General features: G+C 36.4%; 1 protein-coding gene across 2 annotated transcripts in view; it reads right to left on the bottom strand.

Annotated features, from left to right (window-relative positions):
* The window catches only part of NLK (nemo like kinase), a 156,591-nt gene that overhangs the window by 139,624 nt on the left and 2,608 nt on the right, over positions 1 to 14,359 (bottom strand). The gene's annotated exons all lie outside the window — the stretch shown is intronic.

Genomic DNA, 14,359 nt, shown 5'->3' with positions numbered 1-14,359 from the left:
CTCCCCCAGAAAGTCTCTACTCATCTACACTATCATCAAAAAAGTCTGAGAGTGTTTCACCGCATCTGCAACAACTGGGGGAGTTATCCTTTATTTTAAAATGTCAATCTAGTGGGTTAAAAGTAGTATCTTGTTTCTGCATTTCTTTTTTAATGATTGTGAGAATCTTACAATATTTTTAAACAAATGTATTTCTTCTCTTAACAGCTAGTTCTCTAGCTTTTGCCCATTTTCAGTTAGGTTATTCACCTTTATTTCTTATTGATTTTAAGAGCTCTTTAAATATTCAAGGTATTAACTTTGTCTTTTCATGTATGTTGCCAATATTTTTTCCCAGTTTTTTTTTTATGGAATATTTTATTAAACACTCATATACTGATTTCTACACAGACAAATCTGATGTTCTTTTCTTGCTTTGAAGTCAAGGTAATAAGCTCTTTCTCTCCAAAATAATAAAAATAGTTATCTGTAATTTCTTCTTATTTTTTGGCTTTGTTTTTTACATTTAAATCTTTAATCGGCTTGGACTTTATTTTTGTATGTGATGAATACTGATTTAATAACTTTATCCCTCCCTACCACTAGCTAAATATCCCAACAAAATACAAAATAAATCGGTGGTGTTTTAGAGCTGGTTCATACTGGCTTCTAAGAAATGGTTACGTTTTCTGGAATTCTGCAAACTATGAAACAGTCATTATTAAAAATTATATTATAAAAAAAATTAAATTACATAAGCTTACAATGAAATAAATCATATTTAAAACAAATACTCAGAAATCATCAGTTCCTAATTATAGTATTATGATTTATGCTCTTAAGGTTATTTAATGTCTATCTGTATGGTAAAAATAGAATGGTGTGCCACTATGTTTCTTTTCCCAATTCAGTATTTAGTGACCTCACCTTGGTAACCTGAAATTGGCCATTACAGTAGTGTTTACACCAGAGAAATTGGCAAACCTTCCAAACTAGGGCTTTTTTATTTTTCAGAGACCCTGTTGTTGAACATAGACCATCACACCACTGAAATAAGCCATTCTTTCTCACTAATAAAGAGGATCTCTAGCACATAATGAATTATTCAGTTTATGAAAGAGGATAAAGAGCTTAGAATTGAATGTATTTTTTGTGTGTGTGCTAGCATCACAAACTGCTTTGGTATGTTCTGATGTATTAAGTGAGACTTTTAAAACACAGTTCTATTTTCCTAACATAAGATCACAGGGCAGCATTGGCAATGTATTTTTCCTAAACAATTCCACAGCATTCTTAACTTAATGTAGATTATAGAAAGCAGAACAAAATAAAGGACTGTTTTGGGGAATAGCTGGTTACAGTATACTGTTTTTAGATTAGGGCTCCTTACTCTTAAAAAAAAAAAAGTCAAACACAAGAAAACAAAATCATTCCCATGGGGTATTCTCAGTACCACTCTAAGACTTCCCTAATAAAAATTCCTGCACTGCATGAGGGAGTAGGGATCTACAAAATGGCAAGAGCAAATGACTGTCCTTTTCTTTGACTGTCACCATCACATACAAATTTAGCATTCTAACTTTCAATTCAACAACAAGCACTTAATAAGATCCTATGCAAGACCATATTAGGCCCTGGACATGCAAATGAGACATGGCCCTAGCCCTCGAAAGCTCTCATCATTCTTAGTGGATCAGTGGGTAGATAATGTGCAGTAAGCGGTTATATGCATTTGCATGTATCAGCATTGAAAGGGAGAGAGACAGAAACAGAGATTGATTTTGATTTTGCTTCTAATGAGCATCTACTTTAAGAGGAAAAAAACCAAAGTATAAAAACTAGTTATTTAGAGTTTGCTCACCTACATCTACAGTGACAAGCTGGTATGTGTTGGAAACTCGATCTACAACATCTACAGCAGTTCAACATCACAGTGTCCCTTGTTTAATGCCTTTCCTGCTGAAGTACTTCTAAGAAGTCAGCGATTTATTTGTAGATACTGGCATCAACTGCCTCAGGTAAACTTGTACCTGCTGCCCGTATAATTCCTTACCTGTCACAAACCACTTACATTTGAACTCCAGCTACCTCGTTCTAGGTGTTGATGTTATGAAACTATGTCACATAATAGATGGGTGGACTCAATAAAACAATTCCTTATTGCATATAAACCAAAAAACTTCACTTTTAAAGACTTGCTATCAGTTTGTTCCTAATAAGCATCATCTCATATTGTAGCCTACGAAGCAAACACAGCAGCTATCCTTTTCATACACACAGTTGTGCCTTGATATACAGAGTGATGATTTCAATCACTTCCAATCACTAATACTTTAGACTTTAAAATCTATTTCTTAGGGATTTGTACTATATATAGAAATAATCAAAACCCTTTGGGAAACAATGGCTCATTTACTGAAAATGAGTTTAACAAAGGAATTATTTGGTACTGAAAAATACAGAGCAGTGAGTTGGGTGACACAAATCACAGCAGCATCATTTCATGTGACTTCATTAGGGTAATTAAAAAAAACTACAGCTACTTAAAATTTAGCTTCAACAATTTCATATCCTCAATCATGGCCTCTGTCATAAAATTGTGAAACCAGATCTTAGTTTATTTTGAAAACGCCCCTTTATTCCCAGCCTGAGGTAAATACCACAAAAAAGAAAAACTTTGCAGAATGGAATATTTCTATTCTACCTGAAGCCTAGTTTTGACTGGTGTATGTTTCAGTTACACATTTGATTCACACTGAATTTTGTTTCAAGTATTAAGAGAATAAAGAGCATTCCAAAAGTCACAAGCTTAAAAACTTGCAGTTCCTTCTCTAGTCGGAGAGCTTACAAACCTATTACATGGAACAGTTAGTTGATGCAGTGACCATACATTTCTTAACACTAACTCTAAATTTAATGGAAACCCAATCTCTGCAAGGTGTGTAGAAATAGCCCCAGAGTAGATAAAGCAAGTCACAAAATGTTAATCTGGAAGAATGGCTTACAGATATATCATTAAGTCTTTCAAATTTTCTGATGTTTAAAATTTTTCAAAAAATAAAAGAGGAGCATGATGTATGTCCTCAGAGCAGATACATGACACAATTACATATAACGTGAAAAGATTTAGCTGTTTTCCACGAAAAGCCTTCTAGCTCATGACATTAAACTTTTACCAGAAACTGCAGTCACTGGCATCCAAAAATGCAACCAACAGAATATTCTAAATATTCTTTTGCTTTCAGATGCATTGTTCCTGGTTTCATAGTTTTATAGAGTTTTTGTTTATTTGTTGTTTTGCTTTTATAAGAACACTTACCCCATTTTCAGTGGGCATTAAGTAGAATAGGTATTACTAGTAAAGCAGCAAAAGAGCAAAGGTTCTGGCTCAGCCTCTAACCAGCTGTATAACCTTGAACAAATAGCTTCTCTGGGTCTCAATTTTCCCATTTATAAAATGAGGCAGTTATACTAGATACATTTTAAAGTGTATTCTAACTCTGTATTCCCTTCAGATAGAGCTCTACACTTGTGAGAATGAAAAAAGCTGGCCCCTTCCTCTACCCCAAAAAAGGCCAAAATTTACCTTTGTAATGTTAGTGAAACAGGATACAAAATTTTAAGCATACAATATAATCATGATCCCACTCAATAATATTACAAAAACACACACATCCCAGGTAAAAAAAAACACCAAAATGCTTAGTGGGTATCTCTTGAGCTGTAGGTCACTGCTTTTCTGTATTTTTCAAGTTTCCTACAATAAGCATATTATTACTTAAATAATGGGGTAGAAAGAGGGAATTAAAGAGAGAGGAAAACCCCTCCTTTAATGTGCTACACTTAGAAGGCAATCTAGGATTTGAGTGAATTTTTAAAAAACAGTTTGAGTAAATCAGGAAAAAAAAACCTCTGGTATAGTCACACCTGATACCTGTCAACAATCACACAAAAGCAGTTGGCTTTTTGCTCTTAATTAGTGAGCTTTAAGGAGGCACTATATTTTTTCACTCATACTGAAATTGGTAATCCTAATTATGATAGCTACATTTACATAGTGCCAGGCATAGTCCTAAGATTTCACATCTATGTTGGTACATCCTCACAACAGCCCTAGGAGACAGATGTACTACCACTGTCACCACTGCACACATGATGACATTGAAGCACAAAGGTTAGATGATTAGCCCACAGCTAATAAAGGACAGAGTCAAGATTTAAATCCAAGCAGTCTGTCATCAGCGTCCAAGCTCTTAACTACTAAACCATACTGTCTCTTTATACTTAAAGGTTGTCTTTCTCAGGTCATTCCTGAACTGTTTTTTTCTCTCAAAGTTCTCTGTCTTGCCAATGGGTTTAAGCCCTGGGCAAGCTCGCTATGGATTCAGTGTGACCAAAGAAATGACAGTAGAATGTTCTCAGGGTAAAAGGGTTTATACCCAACTTTATTCCCACGGTGGCAGGTTAATCACTAGAATCCCATCCACTCAGAGTGGGTCTACATGCAGCAAGCCAGTCTCTGCCTCTGGGCCTCTGTCCTGGGCACTGCCACCACTCCAGCCTCTGCTCCACTCTTCTGCAGCCTTGCAGCCCTGCCACCGTGTCGACCAGAGCATCGGGCTGAGCTCTTTATATAGAGTCAGTAGCAACATATTGCCCACATGTGTGTAGTGAGAAGCCAACCGGGGCCAGGTGAGAATCCTGGCCACAAGAACTTTCATTTTATCCAGGTTCTCCTAAGCAACTTTTCTTTAAATTGAAAAGAAAGAATGCATAAGTACTGGGATAAAAAAGACTGACCAAACACTCTTAACTTGTCAGCTTAAAATTATGACTCATTTCTAAGTCATTACTTCAAAGCTACAGGGAACATAATTTAATCTCCATACACATTACTAGGTAAATACTGTTGTAACATCTCAGGAATTCAATAGCATTAACTACTAAGTTTGATACTGGAATGTTTTAATTAAGTGGGGGGAAAGTGAGGGTTCCTACGGCCAGGATTCTCACCTGGCCCTGATCAGCTTGCTCACTACACACATGTGGGCAATACATTGTTACTGACTCTATATAAAGAGCTCCGCCCAGTGCTCTGGGCTGCAGGGCAGCATAGGCTGGAGTGGTGGTGGTGCCGAGGACAGAGACAGAGACTGAGATGGCCACGGGAGCAGATAGGCTTACTGCATGTAGACTTGTTCTGAGTGGACGGGATTCTATTGACTGACCTGCTGCTGCGGGAATAAAGTTGGGTATAAACCCTTTCACCCCAAGAAAGTTCCATTGTTATGTTTTGGTCTCACTGAATCCATAGTGAACTTGTCCTGGGGGCTGAAAGCCATTGGCAAGACAGAAGGCACTTTATTGACTCACATTATTTGTTCTCATGAACCTGGGAAAAGATCTCCTGAAACCAACTGTTGTACCTTTCTAAAATTTCTATTTTACTGAAGTGATATTTTAAACTGTAATTAGTTTGGATTTTTAAAAGAATATGCAACAAAATTTATTTTGAACTCCGGCTTTAGTACACACCCAGTTAATTCACAAAAACCCCATTACATAACATGCAAAACCTAGGGAAAGGAACGCAGAGGAAGCCTACCAATTAAACATGGTTGAAGGTTCTTACCTACTTCTATTAGGCAATTCAAACCCAAACCAAGTATGCACGTGTCCCTTTTTCTGCACAATACGCACATTACTTACCAATTTTTTGGCTTCTGAATTTTCAAAAATTAAAAATCAGAAACTTAATTTTCATATTTACTATGACAGGGCTAGAAATACAGTAATACAGGTGTGAGGAAATTGGATCTTTATTAAAGCAAGTAAAGAAGGAAGTAAAGAAAGTGAGGAAAAAGAAAACAACTTTTCACCAGGCTACCTTTTAACTTAGACATGCAATGAGAGACTCACCCAATAACTGCACCCTTTGGGTACTTCTGTACTGGAAAGATAATAAAATGACATAGTCACCTGGTTTATTTCAATTTACATTTTGCAAATCTGGAGCTTTCTGCCATGGTGTATTAAGAAAATTAGCATGTTAGAAGAATCACCTGCTTATGTAAATTGGAAGATGGTTTTTATCCGTGCAGACAGGAAAAAAAAAATAGCTGCAATTTGGGTCAAAAGACTAATTTTACCCATTTGTTCAAATGTCTCTCTTCACCTTTTCTCTGTAGCTCAGACAAGAATTTTAGGTCAAAGAACAGATAAACAAAGTTTCTGTGTTGTCTATTCCCCTGTAAAGAGTTTGCTGCCTGACACTACTGGGCTCTATACTACTTAAATTGAAAACAAGACTGAGAACTTTATCTAGATAACAAAACCACAACACTGAGAGAAGAAAGAAAAGAAATCAATGGAGGATATCTGATCTAACTGGGAAGGAAAGCAAACATGGCAAGGATCAGGATCAGGTACCAATCTTACCTTTTGTTATTTAAGGCAAACAAGGCTTCAGAAAAGAAAAGGAAAATACTCCACATAATTCAGGGTAGACAACTTTTCTACAGAGAACATTATTCCATTTTGCTCTATAAACGCACCTGATCAAGTCTTCTGAGTCTGAACTAAGTGGAATACATTCTTGGTCATAAATGGCTGCCTTCCCAGAATCCCTTACAGGAATTCATCCCTTCTACTTTTACCTGACTCCTTCTCCAGGCCCTGGGGTGGACCTGATTGCTCCAAAAGTAATCCTATCTCCACTGACAGTGATTGGGTCAGAAATGAATATACAACCCAAGGAAGACAGGAGACTCTAGAACTGTCTTGGTCAATGAGGTAGTCAGTAGTCACACATGGCTACTGAGTAATGGAAATTTGGCTAGTCCAAATTGAGACATGTTGTAAGCATTAAGACACACTGGATTTTGTACACTTCATATAAAAAAAGGAATGTGAAATATCTAATGTTTATAGTAATATGCTGAAATGACAATATTTTGGAATATTAAATAAAATGTATTACTAAAATTAATTTCACCTGTTCCTTTTTACATTTTTTAATGTGGCTACTAGAACATTTAAAATCACATATGTGGCCTGCATTACGTATCTACTGAACATGCTGCTAATTTTGCTGAGGGCTTCTGTGAAAGTGCTCCCCTTCCTGTCATGGAAGAAGTTTAGGCATGCTCCCTTCTCCATCTCTGGGCACTGTATGCCCTAAATTGCTTCAGCCTTAAAGCTGTGCCATAGCTCATTTTCTGGGAAGTCCCTCTGTAAGCTAGTAAATTCCCTACCCAAATTCTGAATTTAACAGTAATTCCTAAAACAAAACAAAACGTTTTCAATGTAAGCACTGGCCCGCAAATCATCTTACCTGATTACTCACAAAAAAAGATATTAGGCTTTATTAAAAAATTTAAAACCACTCCAAATATTTAGGAAAGCAAGCAAATAAGTCTCAAACAGGAAAAGGGTAAAAGTACTATCAGGAAAACAGTATCGTTATGAAAGCAATTGATTGCCCAGTTGCAAATAGGCAGGAGGCTTTTCACAACTGAACCACATGTATAATCCTCATCAGTAAATCAGTAACAGGAGTAAATAAGTGCCAAATTTGAAAACTCTATGAAAGCAACCACACTGGAACAGAGAGGGTTACATTTACCTCATTCTTCCTTTAAACAACTTTCGAAGTTATTCAATTAATTGTAGTCCTGATGAAAGTTATCTTGGGTCACTAGCAAACTCTTCTTGCCCACAAATAACGCTATGATGCTTAACTAATAATGAAATTTTATAATAAAACTTAGGAAACACAGGATTTTATATATGAGGAAAACAAGACTCAGAAAATAAAATTTAAATAATTTTAACAAGGTCACAGGGTTGTTGTCAGCAAGGTGGGGACCAAAACCTTGTCTCCTAAGAAGTTTGGTTTAGTACTTTATTACCCTGTCATTAAAAAAAAAAAATTCTTTCCAAGGAAATGGCATCTTGAACATAATAAACATCAAGTTCTCTGGCCGATTAAACTAGAAATAAAACACTTGCGATCTGGGAGGATTTTATTAATAATAAAGTTAAGACATTCTTTAGAATCAAACATATGTATCAGAGGGAAAAAATCAGACATTCTCTCAAATGCCATCATTTGATCTATCTGCTAAATCCAATGGCCTTTTCTCCATCTTCATTTTCTTTGACTTTTTTATCTGCACCAAAGATCACTCCTATCTTCCTAACAATCTTCTGCCATTCATAGGTTGTCAATCACTGTGAACAGTTTCCTATTTGACTTCCCTTTAGTTCCACCTCCAATAATTTCTTCTACCTACAACTGAGAACATTCCCTAATACTCAGACTTCAGCTATTCTACTCTTCTATTTACATATCTTAAAAAAAAGTCAATCTGAACAATTCACTCTTAAAACTTTCAATAGTTGCCACTCCCAGTGTTTCAACTTTTTCATTACTGCCCTCCCCACCCCCACCCCAAGAGCAGTTTTAGACAGGTTTTTCCCAAATCACCCCTCATCATGAAATGTTAATACTGTAGATATGTTATATAACAGTAGTATATGTGTGTGTGTGTGTGTGTGTGTGCGCACTTTATTCATAAAAAGCATTAAGGTTTCTTTGCCTCTCTCACAAGTACCAATGGCATCTCAACTCTCAGCAGGACTTCGGCAGAACTCTAGGATGTAGCTCTAGCATGTTCTCCACCCTTACCCTCCTATCACCCCCTGCACTGCACTTCATATTTCAGCAACTCTAGTCCTCCAGTCTTCTGCATATATGCCCATCCATCTAGAAACTCAGTTGAAGTATTACCTCCTCTAGGAAGCATCCTTACCTTCGACAGAAATCCCTCCTCTATGTTCTCATAATATCCAGGGAATATCTCTTGCTGCTCTTATGACAATGAATTATAATTATCCATTTACAAATCCCTTCCCACACTAGATCATAATCTCCTTTAAACCCCTATCAACCAGCACAGTGCCTGGTAAACAGCACACAATAAAGGAGTACTGTAAGAACAAGTGAAAATAATGTTTTTATTTAATGGTTTCAAATTCAGTTTCAACTCTCCATCAAGACTCCCTGACAGCAGGAATATATCCATTTTCATACTATTCACTTAACTGTAAGCTCCTTAAGGCAATATCATGACTTAGACATGTCTACATCCCAGTACAAAACATAGTACAGATAACATCAGAAGCTTGATAGAGGTTTGCAAAATGATTTATAGAACTAAATATCCTCATCAGTGCTTGCAATAGTGTGGGTCTGCAGCACACTGACAATAAAAATACATTGATAGTGAGTTGCAACAATGTCAAAACTTCTACTGTCTGACAGTAGATATGATTCAATCAGCTAAACTAGTTCGTAACACAGATGTGGAAGTGAGTTTAGGTAAAAATCACCAATCATGATCAATAGCAAGCATCCCTGTACCCACTCCCTCTGCTCACACCATTATGACTAACTGTTAAAGTTCAACTCGATAAAGTTTCCTTAGACGTGATCTTTTTCTTAACGCCAGAATGCCAGAATTTTTTCTAACAATTCTTAGCTAGGTACTTTGGAACTACCAAGTGGTCTATGACGAACTGTTACATGCTTATTGACAGTATTACAACTGCTACCTCAGGCACTCTCTGTGTTACCCCCAAGCAACAACAGGATCAAACTGACAAGCTATATTAGTTAGGGGAAACCGTTGTTGGTCTGCATTAGATGACCCAATCAACACACATTCAACGGAGTATTTATAGATGCATAAGTAGAGCCCAAATATAATCTTATAATGAAAGAGTTTCTACCCAATGGTTTCTTTCCTTTTGGTTGGATGACAGATGGAAAAGTTTCCTTGGCCTTGACAATTTCCATCAAAGAAATCAAATCAGAATAACAAAACATACAGTATATAAACAGTTGATTCTTAAACTGCTAGGACATCAGCAAATCTAATAAAACCACCGAGTATAGCCACTCAATTCTATAATATAGAAGTCAGTGAAAACTCTAATGCTTCAAGTTGTGAAGGTAATGAAATATTCCAGGACTCCCTTAGAGGACAGTCTTTTCTATCAAGGAATAGTATTCCCACAGTTGCCCATGCTCTGAGGGTACACTAAGATTCGGAACTTAGATTCAAACATATATTCAGTTACGGCATTTTGCAAATACTCTGCTTCTAGCACAGCATATGAAAGGGAACTATATCCGCCCCCCTTTCTTTCTCAGGATACGCACCAGTGGTACTAATTGATGGCTAAAAAAGTTGCATGTTATTTTGAGGGATATTATTGTTTTAGCTTATCTGAAAGGCAATTCATTCTGAAATGTCTTTTTTTAATTAAAAATGTCTTTTTTTCTTCTAAGCTGGTATTCAATAATACAACATGAAATATCTCCGCAAGAATAAAAGAAGCTTCTTTTGTTGTGTTGTGGTTTGGGTTTGGGTTTTTTAATATAATTTGGATAATCTTGTCAGGAGCCTAAGTACAAAATGACCTCCAATGTTATGGGCTATGAAGTTTCTATGACCAAGAAACCACTTCGATGTCATTATATTGTTATTTAATTTATTCTCTCTCTCTGCTTTCTGTACTTCATAACCATGAACCTGCAGCTTCTAAAAGTTTGTTTGTAGTTAAAATTAACAATATAGATTTCCACATTTCTAGTTTCACACGGATGCTTTGTTATGTCTAGAAGAGGAACCATTTCCTTTTTATAGTGCAGGCTCTGCTTCTTCAAAGTTTTTTTCACAAAGCAGATCCCCCCCAAAGAATCCAGCAGTGGCTGTTAATCATGGCTGATATAGAAACTTCCCAATACTACAGATTCTTAACCTATAAAACAGTTAATAACAAAATACTACTCTGATGCAACTTACTCCAGGGTTTTCCCTAAACATATCCCAAAAGCATTCCCCATTTTTCCAAATTACAATTTGCTATTTGAGGAGAGTAAGAGGACCAGAGAAAATATCAGAAAAAAATGTTTCTAATTTTCACAAGATGAGTAAGCTAAAAAATCTTTGCCATGCACAAGAATTTGCACTGAATAATTTTTCATTAGGTCACACATATTCCGCCCCCACCACTTCACTAGGATCTTCAGCAATTCACTTTTTCATCCAAATACAAGCAAAATGAAGTTCCAATAAAGCTGAACTTTGACAATAGGATGTCCTTCATTTGTTATATGGAGAAAAAATTTCCTTCCCAATATGTAAATCCACAGTACTTTCTAAAAACAATGCAGATGATCTGACTAGAACATTTACAAACACGTATGTTTTTATGTGTTTTTAATTCACTGACAGACTAGGACAGAATATTTTCCCCTAACTCTATATTCAACCTTCCTTATCTTCCTGGCATATAAGCACAACTAAGGGGACATTCTAGGGTATTTAAAGTCAGGCCTCCAAAAATAGTCTGCATGTTGACTTCACCTAGTAAAGTTAACCATATATGAAGCTACTTCTTTCTACACACATTAACGCAGCAGTTTGATTTTCTACCAACAATAACTTAATGAAAGCAGCAAACATTAATTGAGTGCTTACTGTGTGTTAGCCAGAGTACTCACTGGTTTACAAGGATTACCTCATTTAGTGGTCATACCAATCCTGAGATAGTTTCCATTATTATCCTCATTTTATAAATGAGGAATAGAAAGGTTAATTTATCAAGACCTCACAGCCAGTAAGTAACTAAGTATCACTAAGTAATGCTTAAGTTTTGAAAGACTTAGACAAAAGTAACCAGCTGAAGATATTAGAACAATAAAACTCAAAGTTTTCCAAAACTCAAAATTGGAGTGTAAAGGCAACAGATCAAACAAATCCCAGGATCTCTGATTATTTCAATTAATCAGACAAGTAAAACACCAAAACTCTAATTTTGTAAAGTAGAATCTTTTCCCAGACTCGCTTTTATCAAGGTAGAAATTCAATCTACTTTGATATTGATCATCTAATCAATGATATTTCAGGTTGCCAATATCAAAACTACCTGGGTTTAGCAGTCCTCAAACCTCTCTTCTGTGGTCAGCTTCCTCCAACTCTCAAATGTATACATTTCGTGAGGCCCTTCAGGCCTTATGCTCTAATACTCTTTGTCCCAAAATTGTCACATCTTTCAGTATGCTGACTTTCCTTTGGCAAATGTGAACTACAGACACAAAGGTATTTATATTACCCTCACCAAATGACTGAGGTTTCTGCTGGTGGGTGGTTTTGTGTTTTGGTTTTGCATTATGAAAATATCCATAGGGGTGTTTGGAAGTCTTGAAATCTGATAAAGAAGGTCAAATTATATTTGATGTTTTGATAACCCAAGAAAAGTATTCTATCATTGGGAATGAATGTATCTCAGGCTACCCCATGATCATATTACCAGGTAAACTAGAACCTGTACTCTGAGATAAAACACAGCAGACAGTTGTTAATGAAACCTTAATTGAACTGTTAAAGCACCACCTTTACCAGCAAGCTAATAGGTGGTTCCCTACTTTTACACAATTGTCCAATACTGGTAAGTTATTCCACTAAATTCAGCAGAGACATAAATCAAGCCTGGTAGACCAAATTGTTCAGTGTTAAATCTGAATGGTAAAATGCCACATCATTTCTACAAATACCTCTTCTGTCTACATGGAGGAACAGTATCCCTTAAAATTATACACAATGTTTTTACCCATCAGTTAGTATCACTGGGTACGTGTCCAGAAAAAGATACGAGAGCAGATATAGTTTCCTTTCATTTGCTGTGACAGAAGAAAAATAGTTGCAAAATGCATTAAATGTATTTGAATCTAAGTGACTCTTATAATGCTCAAGTAGTTATATGGTGCTTTGAATCAAATGGTGTATCACTGGGAGAATATTTTTATGTTCCATCTTAATTTTAGAAAATAGTTGTTTCAGACATAGGTGTTTTCTACATCAAAAAAAAATTCTGGTGCTGTTCGTTAAAAAGTAAAAACCTCACTACTGTCTTTAGCTTGGATTTTAGAATACTAGTAAAATTCACTCTGGTTTGGTGTTCAAATCTCTAGTTTTAACAATCTTACTAAGGTCACATAGCAGTTAAATTACAAAATATAAGCAATCCAGATAGCAATTCAATTTAAATAAGTCATCAATATGTAAATACAAAAATAGAAAAACATTTGCATACTAAACAATCTCCTGGAACTCTTCCTTTTTTTATGCCAAATTGTATTTCACCTGTAACAGCTGATAAACACACTCAATGCAGCTAACTAGAAAAACCTGGTAACAGAACAAAGAAGGACCTGACTAGGACCATCAAGTAACCAAGAAGCGAAGATGCCATAGCACTGAGCTAAGTGATGGGGAGAAAAAGAAATACCCTAGCAGACACTGTCCTTACCCTCAAGAGGCTTACAAATGTAGTCAGTGAGACAAGGTTAACACACACAACTGGTGTATAACAGAAGATCGGGCACAGAAGGAGGCACTTCAAGCACATGAAACAAACTCCATAGGCGGTGGAAGGGGTCAATCAATGAAAGAATCTAGAATGGATTAAAATCAAACCGGATTCTCATATATCAGTATTCAGAATACCCACTACCAGAATGTTTGCTGCGGGAGATGTTTCAGCACTCCAGTCCCTCATCACCCTCCTCTTTAAAAAAAATATTTTCCCTCAGCACCAGCTTTAAGGTAAAACTTCTCTAAGTCACATCACCATTAGGTAGAAATGTAGGTGACTAATATCCTTTAGAATATAGTCAAGAATGCTGCAGCCCATTTCCCTGTCAGTCTATAGTTCTTGGCATTGTATGCAAAGTACTAAAATGAAAGAAAGCATCCAGGTCTAAGAAAACCCAAAGAAATTCTCAGTAAAGCAAGGACAACATTTAAAGCAAGGAACAATCTTGTTCCTGCCCACACCCTCCCCCACCACACACACACCAGCTTTGAAATCCTCAAGGGTAAGCAAGGAATGGAAGTTCACAGAGCAATCCCTGAGGATATGAAAGACAGGAACAGGCAGGTCCCTGAGCACAGTGACTGAAGAGGCACCATTACCGCTATACTCTTTCCCACCAGGAATCCCACACATCTTTGAGAAAGCACTGCAGCACGAACCTCCTTGGAGAGCTAGTGGGGGAAACACTGGACTCTAGTAGTTTTTAAAAATCAGATCACTTGGTAGCCTAGGTTATAAAATCTGAAATATAAACAAAGATGGCCAGATATAAAGCAAAAATGACACTCATACCAATTACAGCCTGAAAAACAATGACAGAAGGAGACATTTCCCAGGCTAGTTCCAAAGAGTTCATTTTCCTTTGGTGATGGGGGCTTTATAGACATTAACAAGAATCTATTTTTGAATTCACTGAAAACATCAATTCATGTAT

This window comes from Manis javanica, chromosome 4 (genome assembly GCF_040802235.1).
Source record: "Manis javanica isolate MJ-LG chromosome 4, MJ_LKY, whole genome shotgun sequence".
NCBI classification, from domain to species: Eukaryota; Metazoa; Chordata; class Mammalia; order Pholidota; family Manidae; genus Manis; species Manis javanica.
This window is presented reverse-complemented; position numbering and strand designations above follow the sequence as displayed.